At 35.4% G+C, this 21369-nt stretch overlaps 1 protein-coding gene across 2 annotated transcripts in view; it reads right to left on the bottom strand.

The window, feature by feature from the left end:
- Positions 1 to 21369, bottom strand: part of GPR137C (G protein-coupled receptor 137C) — a 65598-nt gene that overhangs the window by 27829 nt on the left and 16400 nt on the right. The window lies entirely within an intron of this gene.

The raw sequence follows: 21369 nt of genomic DNA, 5'->3' as shown, positions 1-21369 counted from the left end.
GGGAAAGACTGCATAGAGTCAGGGAGGACTTCTCAAAGGAAGTTGAGCCAGAGCCAAGTTATGAAGGGCAAATGAGTGTTAGGCAAATGCTTAAAGATAGCAGCCTATGCATCTACTCATATCCATTGTATTTTTGTTAAGCAGAAGGTAGATGTGATACAGGAGTCCAAATCATATCACTTAAATCATTCTCAGATGTACCCATTTTCTCTGTCTCCACTACTGAGGTACATATTACAACAGCTTTTTAATTGGTCTCTCTGCTTCTATTCTTTACTCTTATCTTTAGAAGATAAGTGTTCATTTTACTACATTTCCTTTTCTTCTCAGCTGTCTACATATAATTTTAATTATTTTTACAAATATGTATAACACAAAACTCATCATTTGATTTTTTATTTTTTTATTTTTTAAAATTTACATCCAAATTAGTTAGCATATAGTGCAACGATTTCAGGAGTAGATTCCTTAGTGCCCTTTACCCATTTAGCCCATCCCCCCTCCCACAACCCCTCCAGTGACCCTCAGTTTGTTCTCCATATTTATGAATCTTTTCTGTTTTGTCCCCCTCCCTGTTTTTATATTATTTTTGTTTCCCTTCCCTTATGTTCATCTGTTTTGTCTCTTAAAGTCCTCATATGAGTGAAGTCATATGATATTCGTCTTTCTCTGACTAATTTCACTTAGCATAATACCCTCCAGGTCCATCCACGTAGTTGCAAATGGCAAGATTTCATTCTTTTTGATTGCCGAGTAATACTCCATTGTCTATATATACCACATCTTCTTTATCCATTCATCCATTTAGGCTCTTTCCATACTTTGGCTGTTGTTGATAGTGCTGCTATAAACATGGGGGTGCATGTGTCCCTTCGAAATAGCACACCTGTATCCCATGGATAAATGCCTAGTAGTGCAATTGCTGGGTCGTAGGGTAGTTCTATTTTTAGTTTTTTGAGGAACCTCCATACTGTTTTCCAGAGTGGCTGCACCAGCTTGCATTCCCATCACCATTTGATTTTTAAGTGTACAGTTCAAGTGCATTAAGTACATTCACATTGCTGTGCAAACTATTGCCATCATCCATCTCCAGAACTTTTTCATCCTCCCAAACTAAAATTTTGTATTCATTAAAAAACAACTCCTCATTTTCCCTCCTCCAGTACCTGGCAACCACCATTCTATTTTCTGTCTCTGCGAATTTGACTGCTCTAGGAACCTCATATAAGGGGAATAATACAACATTTGTTGTTTTGTGATTGGCTTATATCACTTTAGCATAATGTCTTCAAGGTTTACTCATGTTGTAAAGTGTGTCACAATTTCCTTTTCCTTTAAGGTTGAATAAGATTCTCTTGTATGTATACACCACATTTTGTTCACCCATTCATCCATCAATGAACACTTGAGTAACTTCCACCTTTTGCATATTGTGAATAATACTGCTATAAATAGTATGTTCTATATATAAACATGTTTTTAAAATTTTTTTAATGTTTTTTTTTTTAATTTTTTTTTCAACATTTATTTATTTTTGGGACAGAGAGAGACAGAGCATGAATGGGGGAGGGGCAGAGAGAGAGGGAGACACAGAATCGGAAACAGGCTCCAGGCTCTGAGCCATCAGCCCAGAGCCTGACGCGGGGCTCGAACTCCCGGACCGCGAGATCGTGACCTGGCTGAAGTCGGACGCTTAACCGACTGCGCCACCCAGGCGCCCCTTTTAATGTTTATTTTTGAGAGAGAGAGTCTGAGCCTGAGCAGGGGAGGGACACACACAGAGAGAGAGACATGGAATCTGAAGCAGGCACCAGGGTCTGAGCTGTCAGCCTAGAGCCTGATGCAGAGCTCGAACTCATGAACCATGAGACCATGACCTGAGCCGAAGTCGGATGCTTAAATGACTGAGCCACCCAGGCGCCCTTATATGAACATGTTTTAATATGATTTAAAAAAATCATTTGACAGTAAATTGTATATGTGATGCCCCTTTAACCCTAAATGTGCACTTCAATGTATACTTCCCTAAAAAATAAAATTCTCTTACGTAACCACAATATAATCACAAAAATCATACAATTGAATATTTATATAATACTATTATCTAATCTTCAGACCTTATTCAGATTTTGCCATTTGTTTCAATAATGCCACTTATGGAAAAAAAATTCCAGGATTATACATTAATCTGTGCATTTAAACTCCTTTAATTTCCTATTTTTCCTATTGTCTTTTCAGTGATTTTACAGTATGCTTCTCAGTTTGGGTTTATCTGTTTCTTCATAATTAGATTCAGGAAATGCATTTTGGTAAGAATACCACAGAAGTGATGGTGCTGTTTTCTTCTCAGTGAATTATAAGAGGAGGCTCAAGATGTTGATTTGTCCCATTACAATGACGCTCACTTTGAGCAATTGGTTGAGGTGGTTTCTACCAGGGTTCTCCACCTGGTAGACACCACCAGATTTCTTCACTAAGTTACCATTTTTCTCATTGTAATGAGTACAATGTAGAGAGATATTTACAGACTATGTAAATATCTTTTGTTCTTCAAACTTTCATCCAGTAGTTTTGGCACCTATTGCCTGAATAAATTATTACTATAATGGGACAATTCCCTCTTAAAAAGTAAATCTGATCATATTATTCCAGGACAAAGCCCACACTCCTCTGACATAACAGGTGTTTCATCATCTCACCCCACCTTCTCAACACTGCATCCTTTTATCCCATCTTCAATCTTATGGTCTGGTCATTATGGATTATTTACAGCTCTTAAAATAAGGGATTCAGGGGGCGCCTGGGTGGCGCAGTCGGTTAAGCGTCCGACTTCAGCCAGGTCACGATCTCGCGGTCCGTGAGTTCGAGCCCTGCGTCGGGCTCTGGGCTGATGGCTCAGAGCCTGGAGCCTGTTTCCGATTCTGTGTCTCCCTCTCTCTCTGCCCCTCCCCTGTTCATGCTCTGTCTCTCTCTGTCCCAAAAATAAATAAACGTTGAAAAAAAAATTAAAAAAAAAAAAAATAAGGGATTCAGTTTCACATCTCTGTGCATTCATATGTCTTTTTACTTTACCTGAAATAAGTTTTCTTGGTATATAACAAATTCCATCTCATCCTCCAAGATTTTGAGAGTCATCTTTTATATTATCACCTTAAGTGCCTTAGGAAGAGAGAAACTAGTTTGTATCCTTGTCTTACTAATCATACTTTATGGCATTTATTTACATTTTTATTTCCCTCTTGAGAGAACATAATTTACTCATATTTATAGCCCCAGTGCTTAGCATAATGCTTGGTTCATAGTAGGTTTTCAGAAAATGTTGGAACGAATGAATAGTGAATTTAAGTGAAAGCAAGTATTTTGGCATGTTGTTATGATGTGGGTAAGTGAAATGCAGCACAAATTGAAATTGGAGGGGCAATCATGGGGGCCTTGTGTAAAGAATTGTCTTTAACCCCCACAAGCTCTATAATATGAATTTATGTTTGAGTGATTTCTTAGGTGAAGTGTAGAAAATGGATTACAATGGTGTAAAGAACTCTAGTGAAAATACTGTTGAACTTGAGTGAGTCTACTCAACCACATTCTCAGGTTATGAATCTAAAGACCTGAATGTGAGAACTAAAAACATAAAAATCCTAGAAGAGAGCACAGGCAGTAATTTCTCTGATACTGGTGATAGCAACATTTTTCTAGATATTTCTCCTCAGGTAAGGGAAATAAAAGCAAAAATAAACTATTGGGACCACATCAAAATAAAAAGTTTCTGCACAGCCAAGGAAACCATCAACAAAACAAAAAAGACAACCTACTGGATGGAAAAAGATATTTGCAAATGAAATATCTGATAAGGGGTTAATATCCAAAATATGTGAAGAGCTTATGCAACTCAACACCAAAAAAACCCCAAAAACAAAACAACAACGACAACATAACAAAAACCCAAAATAATCTAATTAAAAGATGGACAGAAGACATGAACAGACATTTCTCCAAAGACATACAGATGGCTAACATATACATGAAAAGATGTTCAACAGCACTAATCATCAGAGAAATGCAAATCAAAACCACTACCTCATACCAGTCAGAATGGCTAAAATAAAAAAAAAAAAGAAAGAAAAAAAGAAAAAAGTGTTGGCGAGGATGTGGAAAAAAAGAAAACCTTTGTGCACTGTTGGTGGAAATGCAAACTGATGCAACCACTGGGGAAAACAGTATGGAGTTTCCTCCAAAAATTAAAAGTAGAATTGCCATATGATCCAGTAATTTTAGTACTCAGTATTTGCCCAAAGAATATGAAAACACTCATACAAAAAGATACATGCATGCATGTATACATGCATAGCCAAGACACGGAAGCAGCCCAGGTGTTCATTGATAGATGAATGGATAAAGAAGATATGGTACATATATACAATAGAACATTACTCAGCCATAGAAAGCAATGAAATCGTGCCATTTGCAACAACAGGGATGGATCTAGATGGAAATAAGTGAAAAAAGTTAGTCAGAGAAAGACAAATACCATATGATTTCACTCATACGTGGAATTTAAGAAACAAAACAAATGAACAAAGGAAAAAGAGACAAACAAAAAAAGACTCTTAGAGAAAATATAGAGAACAAATTGGTGGTTGTCAAAGGGGAGGTGACTGGGGGGATGAGTGAAATATATAAAGAGAATTAAAAGTACACTTATTGTGAAGAGCACTGAGTAATGTACAGATTGTTTAATCACTATACTGTACACCTGAAACCAATGTAACACTGTACATTAATTATACTGGAGAAAAAAGAAAAGAATGTTATATGAACAAAATTATACACTATGTAACCTTTTGGAACTGGATTTTTTTCACTCACCATAATTCTTTGGAAATGCATGTAAGATTGTTGTGTGTAGAAATAAATTTGTTCTTAAAAAAATATAAAGAACTGATAGAATGAGGGCCCCACTGACAACAATTTTTAAAAAGTGGGGCTGTGGAATTGACTCTTAGTTTTAAAATTTATTACAGGAAGAAATATTGAGAAGACAGATGAGTTTTGGAATATAGGAAGGAAATTACAGCCACCTACAGAGGTAACAACTGAAACTAAGACTAGAAGATATTTGAGAGCAGTGTAGAATGGGAAGACAACCTGTGATATGTTCACATTTAATAGAATGAAAACAAAGAGGGAAGAAAAGACAGATGGGCAAAGGAGACAGATCTAAGAATTAAACTAGTCATAGAAAACAGTAGAGTAGTTTAGAGGTAACAGGAAGCAAGTATAGCCCTTGTTAAATTCTGCAGAAAGTCAAGAATGACTAAGAAAAGGTCATATGGTTGGGTTACCAGTATGTCATTGGTACCTTGAAAAGAATAGTTTTCAGTGGAATAATAGAACAAATGTACATGGAGTTAATAGAGGGTACGACAACAAAGACAGCGAGTATAGACTCTATGAGATATATTTGAAGATAAGAGAAATCTGGGAAAATCTGTGTTGAGACATTTTTTTAAATGAATACTGCATATTTATGCATGGTCTAGGTCTTCTGTACAAAGGGCTTTGCATAGCAAACATCCTTGAATACTAGTGATACTATCTCTACCTTAAGTCCAGAGGGAAGATTTGTTTCCTAAATAATAGAATAAAGATAGAGAATATCGCCCTCTGTGGGGACATTCAGGGGGTAGTAAAGTCTCCCTATCCTTCCTGGCTTACATTCCGGAGTAAAGATAAGGTCTGACTGTCTGTCTCCCTTCCTTATTTCAGGGTTCTTCCCCTGTAACATACCCTGCTGCAGGCATAGGTAACATCTGGCCCTCATTCCGTTAACCTTATGGAAACTGGGGCTAGGGACCTGATGCAAGACGTTGCTTTGGTTGTTTTTTCAATGAGTAATGACCCCATGGGTCTTGTGTTTTCTGTTAGTATATGTATATACAACTGTGGGAAATTAATCTGTTAGCTTGCAAGTAAGGTAAAATCTCAGACCTTTCATTGTTTCTAATGTAATAATCTGCTGGTCAGAAACAGAGTAGAGAGGGTGAAATGATAAATGGGGAGCAGGAGAGAGGAAGGGAGAGTTCAATCATTAAAGAAGGCTCTAGAAGAAGCTTGAAAAGGAAAATACATACTTTTGAGTCAAGAGGTTAGAAAAAAATAGTTGAAGAAAAACCTGGAGGTCTGCACAGAAAATTTAAAATAATCTATAAACCAGCTGTTAAAATAAGAAATTTGGATGTAGCTGTGCATGGATACAAACATTCTGATCTAGAGAAGATGGCTGAGAGAATTGGGCAGATGGATTCTATTTTTTTCTAGTAAAGTAGGAGGCAAGGTCATATCCTGGGAAGGGATGTTAGATTTAAGCACTGGTAATATGGAAAACATTTGGAACACATGAATAGAAGGGTTATAAAGGAATATATTGAGAAGCAGAGAGGTCCAGGTAAAGTCAAGCAGTTGTCAGTGGATACAGATTGCAAGATTTCCTAATTTTAAAATCAAAAAAATCTAATAGAAGAAAATGGATGCCATTACAAAAAGTTTAAATAACTAGGATGCATTTTTCATGTAATAATTTAAAACTGTAATATGCAAAACTATTAGAGAGAAAGAAAAAGTGGGTGAGTGAACTATGTTGGCACAGCAAGAAGTCAAGTAAGGGGAATACTAGATTGATCGTAGGTTCTAAGTGCAAAAGAGATCACAAGGTGGCTAATGGAGTAGGAAAAACAGAAGTAGTAAAGTGATTAAAAGTTGGGATAAGGTTGAGAAACAGATAAAAGGATGATTTTAAGATGTATAAGGGAAAAGAGATAGAAGACACTAGTTAGAAAGAATTGCTTCATTTTAAAGAGTTGATCCAAGGTGTGGCCTTGCTTTTGGGTGGCTAAAATAGAAAGGGAGGATTTTAGAGCTCTGAGAAGCCACTGAATTGAGTCTCATTGGATGGATTATCAATATGGGCTTTGAAAAAGATCTATACAACAGCAGATCAGGGCAGAAGAAAGTGCTGATTCATCTAGGAAAGTGCGAGTTATTATTATAGCCAATGATGACCTAATCAGATGGCATGGATTTCAGAGATGATGATGGTATAACATCAGTAAGTAGTATTGGGAAACATAAAGTAGTCTGATTGCTCTTCCCACAAATTGAGATTGGGGGGGGGATGGTTTATAAGGCACAAAGTGTCATCTGGAGAAAGCTAAATTTTAGTGAAGGTACTTAAAAGTTTCAAATGAAGAAGAGAATGGGGACAAGGTGGGAAATATAATAAGGTTACAGGTCATGTACAGGGATAAAAAATGGGTGAGAAGTAGTTGAGGAGAATAAGGAAAAAATTTTTAAAAATTAAATGAAATTCAGGAAAAAATTAAAATTAAAATTTTAAATAATTAAAAATTTAAAAAATCAGCCCAGATTTGCAGAATACATTACAATGCGTCATAAATACAACTAGTGGTTTACATCACATTTGGGGTATAATAAGGTTAAAAACAATGATCTGATATTAGAATACAGAATATGTACTTTATAGAATATAGCTAATAGGACAAGATCCTGAATAAACCAAAAATTAGTAATATAAAAAATGTCATGGAATTACATATTATTTGCTAAGACAGTAAAGGGTAGTTAATGAAACATAACAAACATGTAGATTTTTTTGAAGTTTAGAATGGTAAATAACACATCTAAATGACTTGCTGATGTCAGTTTATGTCAGAGGGGCCATATCTTTCCAGGTCTTTCTTGATACCAAAAAAAAAAAAACAAAAAAAAACAAAAAAAAAAAAACCCCAAAAAACCAACAACAAAAAAACCCTGAATAAATGAGCCATTTACAGAAGGACATTGTTCTTTACTACAAAAGTATAAAGAATTCTATGGCTTGATCGATATCAAATGTTTTTCATCATATAACCTATCTTTATCCCACAAAGTAGTAGCCCCTTGTTTAGAAAATGTTGATTTAGAATTTTTGAATTAATGAATATATAAAATACTGTTATCATTTAGCACACTTTATTTTATTAAAAAAATTCAACCTATTTATAAGTGATCTGAAACGATTTTTCCATTTTAAAATGTCAACTTCCGTATTTTGTCTCCCTATTGAACTCCTCAAGTAAAGGGAAGAAAGATCAGAGTACGACAAATATATTTTATTTGTGAATGTTATCTAATGTAAGTTTAATTCATACAGGTATCCCAAGATTTGAGAAAGAGTGACACTACAGCTATAAATTATTTATTGTTTTCTGTTGCATGTAGACCCATGTTGCATGTAGATGTTAGGGAATGAAATACTTATAGAATGGATGCATTTTATAGAATTTATTTTTTTTCCAAGTTGATTTTTTCACTTTTGTTGATTTCAAATAGAAACTTAAATGGAATTTTCATTGGAATTTTCAAGTGGAAACTTTATTGGAAAATTTGGCATTGATGCAATTACTTTCACAGACACAGTTATCCATAGTTTCCATCTCAATTGCTTAAGTTCCCATGAAGAGTAGTGCACCATTTTCAAGCCTACCATTGCTACTGCTTGCATATAAAAAATGAGGCTTTAGCTATAAATTGAATAGCCAGACATTTTTTAGATATTACCTCTCAATGCCTACATTTCATTTTTAAGAACTTTCTCTCTCTCTTTTTAACCTTCAAAGCATATTTTTCTTTATAGCAGCCTATTCTTTCTGGGATACACAGGATACAATACATTCTTGTCTCTCTCTTATGACACTAAAACCTTTTTTTTTTTTACTTTCTTCTTTCAGGCAGACAAAATGAGGAAATAGAGAAATTTAACCTGAATGAAAGAATGAAAGAACAGAACAGTGACATAGCAAGAGATCTAAGTGAAACAGATATAAGTAACATGCCTGATAAAGAATTCAAAGCAATGATCATAAGGATACTCAATGGACATGAAAAAAGAGTGAAAGATATAAATGAGACACTTAACACAGAAATAAGGAACAACATAGCAAAAATACAAGGTTCAATAAACAAAATGAGAAACACATTTGACAGAATGAACAGGATGGAGGAATGAGAGGAACGAATTAATGATTTAGAAGACAGAGTATTGCAAAGTAATCAAGCTGAACAAAAAAGAGAAAAGAGAAATTGCAAATTTAGAATAGACTTACAGAACTCAGTGACTTCATCAAATGTAATATTTGTATTGTAGGAGTCCCAGAAGAAGAAGAGAGAGAAAAGGGGCAGAAAATTTATTTGAAGAAATAATAGCTGAAAAACTCTGTAATCTGGAGAAGGAAACAGATATCCAGATTCAGGAGGCACAGAGAACTCCCATCGAAATTAACAAAAGCAGATCCATTCCCATCAAAATCAACAAAAGCAGATCCACACCAAAACATATTGTAATTAAGTTGGTAAAAGACAGTGATACAGAAAAAAAAAAAAAAAAAAAACTAAAAGCAGCAAGACAAAATAAGACAGTAACTTACAAGGGAGGGGACTTTTCAGCAGAAACTTTCTAAGTCAGACGGGAGTGGCATGGTATGTACAAGGTGTTGAATGGGAAAAATCTGCAGCCAAGAATACTCTATCCAGCAAGAATAGAATATCTATCCAGAATAGGAGAGGTAAAGAGTTTCCTAGATAAACAAAAACTAAAGGGAGTTCATGACCACTAAACCAGCTCTACAAGAAATATTAAAGGTGACTCTGAGTAGAAAGGAGAGACCAAAGTGACAGTTATAAAGGTAGGAAACACAAAAGCAGTAAAAATTACTATTTCTGTAAAAAATTAGCCAAGGAAGTGGGGCGCCTGGGTGGCGCAGTCGGTTAAGCGTCCGACTTCAGCCAGGTCACGATCTCGCGGTCCGTGAGTTCGAGCCCCGCGTCAGGCTCTGGGCTGATGGCTCAGAGCCTGGAGCCTGTTTCCGATTCTGTCTCCCTCTCTCTGCCCCTCCCCCACTCATGCTGTCTCTCTCTGTCCCAAAAATAAATAAACGTTGAAAAAAAATTAAAAAAAAAAAAATTCGGGGCGCCTGGGTGGCGCAGTCGGTTAAGCGTCCGACTTCAGCCAGGTCACGATCTCGCGGTCCGTGAGTTCGAGCCCCGCGTCAGGCTCTGGGCTGATGGCTCAGAGCCTGGAGCCTGTTTCCGATTCTGTGTCTCCCTCTCTCTCTGCCCCTCCCCCGTTCATGCTCTGTCTCTCTCTGTCCCAAAAATAAATAAACGTTGAAAAAAAAAATTAAAAAAAAAAAAAATTAGCCAAGGAAGTCACAAAATAAAAGAATATAAAATATGACACCATATACCTAAAACGTGGGGAGGAAAGAAGTAAAGAATGGGTTCAAACTTAAATGACCATCAACTTAATATAGACTGCTACATGCAGAAGAGTTTATACACAAATTGAATGGTAACCACATATCAAAACTCACTAATAAATATGCAAAGAATAAAGAGAAAGAAATACAAATATATCACTAAAGAAAACCAGCAAACCATGAAAGAGAGAAAGACCAGAAAGGATCAGAGAAAATCTTCTGAAACAACCACAAAACAAGAAGTAAAATGGCAATAAATATATATCTATTGATAAATACTTTGTATATAAATAGACTAAATGCTACAATCAAGATATAGGGTGTAGGGTGACAGAATGAATTAAAAAAACAAGATCCATCTATATGCTGCCTGCAAGAGACTCCTTTTAGACCTAACGACACCTACAGATTGAAAGTGAGGGTATCTGACTGGGATTTTTGATCGTAGGGTCGTGAGTTCAAGCCCCTCTTTTGGCGTAGAGCTTACCTTAAAAAATAAATAGAAAGTGAGTGGATAGAGAAACATCTAACATGCAAATGGATGTCAAAAGAAAGTCAGAATATTAATACTTACATCGGACAAATTAGATTTTAAAACAAAGACTTTAACAAGACAGAAAGGACACTATGCAATAATAAAGACGACAATCCAACGAGAAGATACGGCAATTGTAAATATTTATGCACCCAACATAGAAACACCCAAATACATAAAACAGTTAATAACAAATATAAAGGAACTAACTGATAATAACAATAATAGTAGGGGACATTAACGTCCCATTCACATCAATGGACAGATGATCTAAACAAAATCAATAAGGAAACAATGACTTTGAATGGCATTGGAACAGATGGATTTAACAGATATATTCACAACATTCCATTCTAAAACTCCAGAACACACATTCTTTACATCTTTTCATAAAATTTTTATATAAATTTTAAATAAAAATTTTTAATAAAAAAATATAACCAAAGAGGTGAAAAACCTATATTCTTAAAACTATAAAACACTGATGAAAGAAATTGAACATTCTCCAGAACAAATCACATATTAGCTTACAAAACAAGCTTCAACAAATTGATGAAGATTGAATGATCTATCAAAAAGATTCTAGGGGTGCCTGGGTGGCTCAGTCGGTTAAGCATTCAACTTCAGCTCAGGTCACGATCTCACAGTTTGTGAGTTCGAGCCCTGCATGGGACTCTGTGCTGACAGCATGGAGCCTGCTTCAGATTCTGCTTCAGATGCTTCAGATTCCCCCTCTTTCTGCCCCTCCCCTGCTCGCACTCTTGTCTCTCTGTCTCTCCAAAATAAATAAGCATTAAAAAAAAGATTCTATGCATCTTTTCTGACCATTATGTCAGAAGGTTGTGTAGAAGTCAACCACAAGAAAAAAAATCTAGAATGACCACAAATACATTGAGGTTAATAACATGCTACTAAACAATGAAGAGGTCAACCAGAAAATAAGGGAAGAAATTTAAAAAGTACATGGAAACAAATAAAAATGAAAACACGATGGTCCAAAACCTCCAGGATGCAGTTAAAGTGATTCTAAGAGGGAAATTTATAACAATATAGGCCTTCCTCAAGAAGCAAGAAAAAACCCAAATGAAAAACTTAACCTTACACCTAAAGGAGCTAGAAAAAGAACAACAAACATAACCTAAAACTAGCAGAAGGAAAGAAATAATAAAGATCAGTGCAGAAAATAAATGACATAGAAATTTAAAAAAACAATAGAGCAGATCAATGAAACCAGGTATTGGTTCTTTGAAGAAATTTTTTTAAAAATTAATAAACCTCTAGCCAAACTTATCAAGAAAAAAAGAAAGGACTCAAACAAATAAGATTACAAATGAGAGAGGAGAAATAACAACCAACACCAAGAAATACAAACGATTATATGAGAATATTATGAAAAACTAGATGCCAACAAATTGGACACCTAGAACCTAGAAGAAATGGATAAATTCATAGAAACATAAACTACCAAACTGAAACAGGAAAAAATAGAAAATTTGAACAGACAGGTAATCAGCAAAGATATTGAATCAGTACTAAAAAAAAAAAAATCCCAACAAACCAAAGTCCAGAACCAGATGGCTTCACAAGGGAATTCTACCAAACATTTAAAGAAGAGATACTACCTCTTCTTCTCAAACTATTCCAAAAAAACAGAAAAGGAAGGAAAACTTTCAAATTCTTTCTATGAAGTCAGAAATACACTGATACCAAGACTACATAAAGACACCACAAAAAAAGAGAAATACATGTCAATATCCCTGATGAACTTAGATGCAAAAATCCTCAATCAAATACTAGCAAACTGAAACCAATACATTAGAGAAATCATTCACCATGATCAAGTGGGATTTATTCCTGTGTTGCAAGAGTGGTTCAATATTCACAAATGAATCAACATGATATATCACATCAATGAGAGAAAGGATGAGAATCATATAATCATTTTGATAGACATATAAAAAGCATTTGACAAAGTACGACATCCATTCATGATAAAAACCCTCAACAAATTAGGTTTAGAGGGAACATACCTCAACAAAATAAAGGCCATATATGAAAAACTCACAGCTAACACCATCCTTTATGGGGAAAAACTGAGAGCTTTTCCCCTAAGGTCAGAAAAAAGACAAGGATGTTCACTCTCAACACTTTTACTCAACATAGTACTGGAAGTCCTAGCCACAGCAATCAGACAAGAAAAAGAAATAAAAGTCATTCCGATCAGTAAAAAAGATTTGCAGATGACACGATGCTCTATATAGAAAACCTGAAGACTCCACCAAAAAACTGCTAGAACCAATAAATGAACTGAGTAAAGTCACAGGATACAAACTCAATGTACAGAAATCTATTGCATTTCTATCCACCAGTAATGAAGCCGCAGGAAGAGAAATTAAAAAAACAAGCCCATTAACAACTGGACCAAAAAAAAAAAAGATACCTAGGAATAAATATAACCAAAGAGGTGAAAAACCTGTATTCTTAAAACTATAAAACACTGATAAAAGAAATTGAAAGAAATGGAACACAAAGAAATGGAAAGACATTCCATGCTCATGGATTGGAAGAACAAATATTATTAAAATGTCTACACTGCTCAAAGCAATCTACACATTTAATGCAATCCCTATCGAAATAGCACCAGCATTTTTCACAGAGCTAAAACAAACAATCCTAAAATTTGTATGGAACCACAAAAGACCTTGAATAGCCAAAGAAATCTTGAAAAAGCAAAGTAAAGCTAGAGGCATCACAATTCCAGACTTCAAGTAATACTACAAAGTTTTAGTAATCAAAACAGTATGATACTGGCACAAAAATAGACACATAGGTCAATAGAATAGAATAGAAAATCTGGAAACAAACCCACAACTTTATGGCCAAATAATCTCAACAAAGTGGGAAAGAATATCCAGTGGGAAAAAGACAGTCTTTTCAACAAATGGTGTTGGGAAAACTGGTCAGCAACATGCGAAAGAAAGAAATTGGACCACTTCTTACACCACACACAAGAATAAATTCAAAATGGATTAAAGACCTAAACATGAGACCTAAAATCATAAAAATCATAGAGGAGAACACAGGCAGTAACTTCTTTGACATAATCATGGTGACTTTTTTCTAGATATGTCTTCTGAGGCAAGGGAAACAAAGGCAGAAATAAACTATTGGGATTATATCAAAATAAAAAGCTGCTGCACAGTGAAATCAACAGTCAACAAAACTAAAATGTAGCCTACAGAATAGGAGAAGATATTTGCAAATGACATATCTGATAAAGGACTAGCATCCAAAATATATAAAGAACTTATACAACTCACCCCCCCCCCCAAATAAGTAATCCAATTAAAAAACAGGCAGAAGACATGAATAGACACTTCTCCAAAGAAGACATACAGAGGACCAACATACACAAGAAAAGATGCTCATCATCAGGGAAGTGCAATTCAAAACCACAATGAGATATCACCTCACACCTGTCAGAATGGCTAAAATCAACAACAAAAGAAATGGTAAGTGCTGGCGAGGATGAGAAGAAAAAGAAAAACTTGGGCACTGTTGGTAGGAATGCAAACTGGTGCAGCCATGTGGGAAACAGTATGGAGGTTCTTCAATTATTTCCACAATTGCTTAAAATATTTTATTAAAGACACAATGTAATTTAGCTAAAAATATTTATTAAAGGGGACGATATAATGTATTTAAGGCACATGAAGAAGTTTTGGCATTAAGTTGCAAGAAAAGGAATACAAATTATCCCAGTAAATTTCAGAATCTATTACATTAGCACACATAGTTTTTAAAAAACGTTTCAAGAGCACCAGTAATCCATCCCCGATAAGGCACAAGCTTCATGACTCGGTGTCCCCATGCTTAAGCAGCTGCTGTCTGGTATACTCCCAAATCAGCAGTGCCCCACTCACGTGGACGTTGAGTGAGTGGATAATACTTTTTTTTTTAATTTTTTATGTTTATTTATTTTTGCTAAAGAGAGACAGAGTGTGAGTGGGGGAGGGCAGAGAGAGTCAAAAAGTTAAAAAAATAGAAATATACTAGATCTAGTACTTGCATGACTGGTATTTACCAAAGAATACAAAAACAATGATTTGTAAAGATACATGTACCCCTATGTGCACTGCAGCATTATCTACAATAGCCAAACTATGAAAGCAGCCCAAGTGTCTATCAATTGATGAATGGACAAAGAAGATGTGGTATATATATGCAATGGAATATTAGCCAGCTACAAAAAGGAATGAAATCTTGCCATTTGCAATGATATGGATGGAACTAGAGAGTATAATGCTAGGCAAAATAAGTCAGTCAGAGAAAGACAAATATACGATTTCGCTCATATGTGGAATTTAAGAAAAAGAAAAGAGCAAAGGGATAAAAATGAAGAAATGGATTTATAGAGAACAGACTGATAGTTACCAGAGGGGAGGTGGATGGGAGGATGGGTTAAATAGGTGATGGGGATTATGGAGTGCACTTGTCAAGATGAGCACCAGGTGATATATGGAATTGTTGAATTGCTATATTGTACACCTGCAACTAATATAACACTTTATGTTAACTAACTGGAATTAAAATAAAAACTTTAGTTTTTAAATGTTTACTTATTCATTTTGAGAGAGAGAGAGACAGCATGAGCAGGAGGGGAGCAGAGGCGGGGGGGGGGGGGGGGGAGGAAGAGAATCCCAAGCAGGCTCCACACTCTCAGTGTAGAGCTTGATGCGGGGCTTGATCCCAGAATCCTGGGATCATGACCTGAGCTGACATCAAGAGTCAGATGTGCAATCAACTAAGCCACCCAAGTTCCCCTAAAATAAAAACTTTAAAACAAGTTTTTTCTCTCTGCTTCATCTGTTTTCTTTCAAGTTGCTTAAAAATGACGTTATACAATCAAACTGGGGAGTTTTGATTTATAATCAAATAAAGTTCCAGGTTAATATTGAACATACATATCTAATTTTGTTGTCAAATGAAACCCCACTAAAACAATAGTAAAGGAATTTTCTTAAAAGGCATAAACCCCGGGCATCTGGGTTGTTCAGTTGGTTAAGCATCCTACTTTGGCTCAAGTCATGATCTCACGGTTCCTGAGTTCGAGCCCCACAGGTTCTGCACTGACAACGTGGAGCCTGCCTCAGATTCTGTCTTCCTCTTTCTCCGACCCTCCCCAATTCTCTCTCAAAAATAAATAAATAAACATGAAAAAAAGGCATTAACTCCCAAGTTTGAGTAGAATGGGAAAGGATACAAAAACAAAAATTGAGAAGCTAGAAAGCAGATGGATGTGTGTGCAGAATATTTAACATAGTGTGCTTGAGGCTGTTAATTTAAAAAAGCCTACTTGTAAGGTTTCTCCTTGGCTGGTATTTGGGAACTTGGATTTCAGGAGGATTCCCAACATTCCCTACATGATAAGGGTGTTTCATTGAGCCTAAACTGTTTGTGCAAACAATATGATTTATACTCAACATCTGCTTTCCTTCTGGGAGTCTGGAATTTTGGTATGTCTTTGGCAGAGTGCTTACCTGTTTCAATCCCAATAAAATACTTTAGCACTGAATTTCTATTAAGCTTCCTTGGTAAGTAACATTTCATATGTGTTGTCACATCTCTTTACAGAAAGAACTAAGTACATCCTGTGATTCCTCCGGGAGAGGACTCTTGGAAGCTTGTGCCTGGTTTCCTCTGGACCTTACTCCATGTGTCTTTTCCCTTTGCTGATGTTATGCTATCCTTTCACTGTAATAAACTATAACCATGAGTATAATAACTGTGAGTCTTTCTAGCAAATAATCGAGGCTGAGGGTAGTCTTGGAAATTCTCAACACAATGTGTGATTATCCAAGAAAGATGAATCCCATGACAGTGGTGAGGAGGGTTGAGGACAAACCTACTATACATTTCACAATCTTCAAAAGATATAGGAACCAAGAAAACCAAATACCACTGAAACTGAGATGTGGAAGTAGCTAAAACAGAGATAGATAAAAGCTATTTAAGAGCAGTTAAATGCTTAAATCTCTTTACTAGTCTATCTCCTGGGCAAATGCCCCCTAATCATCCTGACTGGGTGCTTACTTTCTGGAGAGACTACTCTGGCCTGGAAAGTTAGATGGCAGTCACAGTTGGTAGTTTGGCATCATGCTAAAAAGAGAGTTTAATGATGAATACCAAGTATAGGGATTCTTCCATCCCTTACCTTTTTCCCCAATTAGGTTCTCAAAATGCTGTAAACTAGACCTCTATTGTCAAAGGATTACAATATTTTTTCACCATGAACAATCTGATCATCCCAAGAGAAAAGACCTAAATTTACTAGCATCAGTGGTTTCATAGCCAGTTGACCAGCCAGATCACCCTACAATGTGTACATGTCTCACCCACGTTTAGAACTTCCATTCTTAATTATGAAGACACCCAAGGATAACCAGATAGCCTAAAAGTTTTTAATGAAAGATGGAGATCAAAACAAACATAGGAAAAAGAAAATTATACAGAAAGAAAAAATACCTAAACAAAAAATCCTATTGTTAATAGAATGATAAGATACTGCACTCATGAAAAAAAAGATTCTGTTAATAAAAAATTAAGAGAATAAAAAAGCTCATAGAAATTAAACATGTTTGTGGAAGTGAAAAAGAGAAGGGCTGAAAGTTGAGGAAATCACCTCAAAAAAGTAGAGTAAAAAGACAGATGCAAAATAAGGGAGAAGAGGTAAGAAAAGAATCTGTCTTGTAGGTCCAACATCCAAATGTTAGGAGTTCCAGAAAGAGAGAACAGAAACAAAGGAGAGAAAATCATTGAATAATGAAAGAATGTTTCCCTAAAGGATACATGTGACTAAATTGAAAGGGTCTGTTCAATACCCATCAAAATGGATAGAAAGCAGACTCATATGAAGAGACATCCTCTCTGAACACTAGGGTCAAAGAAAAATCTAATGGTTTTCAGGAAAGAAAAAAACAAGTCACATATAAAGGATCAAGAATCAGAATGGCTTTCAAACTTTAATAACAACACTAGAAGTGGAGCAATACTTTAAAAATCCTTAGGGAAAATTATCTCTAACCTAGAATTCTATAGCTGCCTAAACTATCAATCAAATATGACAGTAGAATAAAAATATTTCATACATGAAAAGCCTCAAAAAATTGCTTATCAAGCACCCTTTCTCAAGGAGGTACTAATGGATTACTTCACTGAAACAAGATATACAGTGAAGGATTAACCTGGCAGGCCTGAGCTGCCTAAACTCTGCACATTTCAAGGAAAGATCTGGCCCTTCCCTGGCTCTTGGAAGATAATTTCAAAGTTTTGCATGTGTCTTTGTTTACCTGGAGGCTTGGGCCACAAAAAATTGTCTATGCTAATGATGTGATTTATGGTGGAAGCCCTGAGCCATGTGGTATCAATCTGACCTTTGAGAAGGCTGGAGATTAAGAAACAAAGGTCAGCCCCAAAGACACCCCATTCCTACATCACCATCCCCCAATAAAAACTCTGGATACCGTGTCTTAGGCAAGCTCTCCTGGTTACAATACTTCATAGGTGCCACGTATTGTTGCTAGGAGAATAAATGTTATGGGTAAGACTCTGCTGGGAGAGGACAACTTGAGCTTATCACTGGTCTCTCCTGGACTAAGAGAAACCTTAGAGATTTAATTAAATAACTTAATTTTACAAATAACAAAGCTGAGTTTTAGAGATTAAATGCATTGTCCAAGAACACATAGGAAATTGAAAGAATTAAAATCCAGATGTCCTGACTCCTAATTCAAGGCTCATATGAATCCTGGTTTTCTTTGATATATTCACACATTTAGATCTTTGATGGTATATAGTTGAAGTTAATTCCCTAATTTTTAAGATGACAAATGATGCTTTATTAATAGTGGTGTCATCTGTATGTCACAGCAACTGCTTATTAGTTGTTCAAGATTTGAAGAATTAACATGTCCAGGAAAAATATATTCAGAAACCAAATTTAGTAAAATATAATGACCTAAAGCAGTTTAACACCTTCATTTTGTGTTATTTTGCATGCTATTAAGTACCTTTACCATACCCTTTACTTAACCAGAAGTATTTTTTTAAATCATAAATAAATTTTTCTAGGAATGAAGTATTAATTTTATGAGAAGAAAAATTTATGAGCTTTCATTATTGAAAATCACTCTAAAACATAATAGATTACTATGGCCTATTCATTAGCTTAGTATGGACAGTTTTTGAAGATAATTTAACATATTTTATGTCAAGGAATATAGTTTTTTTTATTTAAAAAAATGTTTATTATTTATTTTTGACACAGAGAGAGAAAGAGAGAGAGAGAGACAGGCAGAGAGAGTGGGGAACAGAGGATCCCAAGAAGGCTCTGCACTGACATCAGAGAGCCTGATGTGGGGCTTGAACTCACAAACGGGGAGATCATGACCTGAGCCAAAGTCGGACACTCAACTGGCTGGGCCGCCCAGGAGTCCCCAGAATTTATTTCTGATCTGAGTCCCACTCATGGTTTTAGACTCCTTAGGAAACCAATTTAAATTGAATTTGTGCTGAAACTGTTTTATCCTTTAAAAAGGTTTTTCTAACACTAAATCTCCCATTGTATATTACTGATTTTTCACAAAGCCTTTCATGCTTTCTGAACCAGGAAGATAGCAGAATTGCTTTTTGTGAAGATAGAGAAAGAGAGCCAGATTCATTGGAGAATATTGGTCTGACTGATAATGGTGGAGAAAAAAATGGGCAGAATATATCAAAAGAAGTAATAGAATATCCCAGGGAAGGAAGAAGCAAAAGGAACACTGCTTACTTTTTATCCTGATTTCTTAAAAACAGTAACAGTTTGAACAAAATCAGTTTGAATGTAACATAATTACATTAGCTTAAAAACCTTTTAATTCCATGGTATGACGGAAAAGTTCCCTCGAGTACACTGTATCACCTTAAATTAGCGCAAGTGTTTCCATCAGCAGTTGAATAAAGTACTATACAATTAAGTACTGCTTTTCCTCAGTGAGGAAAAAGCAAAAAAGTTTAAGAAAATATTACTCAAGCATTTTCATCCTCAGACTAAAGCTGAAAAAAAAATTCTAGAGTGTGATCATTATCTTAAGGAAAAATGGCTGCTATAATTGAATTTTTTAAAAAGTTATAAAGATTTGAAGTATCCAGCTACCCCTTATCTTAGAAAGCAGATGATCCTAAATATTTATGTATTTATGTCCTAAACAAACTTTGATTAGTTTTAACATAATATGTGTAACTTTTAAAATTGGCATTCATATCTCAGAGATAGAATTCACAATGTATTCACAACTCACAGAACTCACAATTCACACTGTATTAAATCTCAGAACTAGGTCATATAGTAAGAAGTTTTTCTTTTTTTCCCTTTTTTAATGTTTTTATTTTATTTTTGAGAGAGAGACAGAGAATGCGAGTGGGGAAGGGGTAGAGAGAGGGGGAGACACAGAATCTGAAGCAGGCTTCAGGCTCCTAGCTGTCAGCACAGAGCCTGACGCGGGGCTCGAACCCACGAACCATGAGATCATGAGCTGAGCCGAGGTCAGACACTTAACCGACTGAGCCACCCAGGGGCGCCAGAAGTTTTTCTTTTTTTAAACCCTCAAATTCTAGATTACTTTATTAGTGTCAGGCTATTAGGATTAAAGGTATCTTGGATATCACGGAGACTAACCACTTTACAAATTAAATAAATGGCCCAGAAAAGTAATGATTTGGCAAATATCAATTAGCCAAATAAAACACAATTTGGACTAGAATTCAGATTACCAGACTTCCAGTTCAGGGATACTAAAGTTATACTACTTTAAACAGAAGTCTTAACAAAGTTAAAAGATAACAAGGACACTTAATTTACAATAGTTTCTCTTTATTTAAAACAAATTAGATGAGAAATTCTACTTTTGAGTTAGAGATTCTGATTTTATTTGTGGAAACAGAAAGAAACATTTCTTTTAAACTCTGTTAATTTGCTCAACTATCTGAATCATTGCATTGATCACATATATTACAGTACTAGATGCCTAAGCCCATGCAAAATTTCCTTCAAAATATATGTACAATAGTGGCTGACCCAAACAATATGTAGTATAGTGGAGGGAGGCCGACATTGATGGTTTGTCATGTGATATGTAGTGCTTTATATTTAGTCAGACTTAAGACACCATAAATTTCCCTTAAGTTAAGGTGTACCTTACTCAGAGTTCATTTAATGGGTATTAAATGTAATTTAGCTTTGTTATATGGAAATTACAAAGACAAGATTGTGTTGATCTATTTTATTCCTTTAAGCAAGATAAAACAGAAGAAGTAAAATAGGGAGGAGAAAATACAAATTAGTAGCCCATGGGTTGAGTTTGACCCACAAAATGTTTTGTTTGGCTTATCCAGTGTTAGCCTATGGTATTTTGAACAATACTTCCAATATCCTGTCATTATTTTTTTTTTCAATATACGAAGTTTATTGTCAAGTTGGTT

The sequence above is a fragment of the Leopardus geoffroyi genome, chromosome B3 (assembly GCF_018350155.1).
Source record: "Leopardus geoffroyi isolate Oge1 chromosome B3, O.geoffroyi_Oge1_pat1.0, whole genome shotgun sequence".
NCBI classification, from domain to species: Eukaryota; Metazoa; Chordata; class Mammalia; order Carnivora; family Felidae; genus Leopardus; species Leopardus geoffroyi.
The sequence above is the reverse complement of the archived record's forward strand: the minus strand, read 5'-3'. Positions and strand labels throughout refer to the sequence as shown.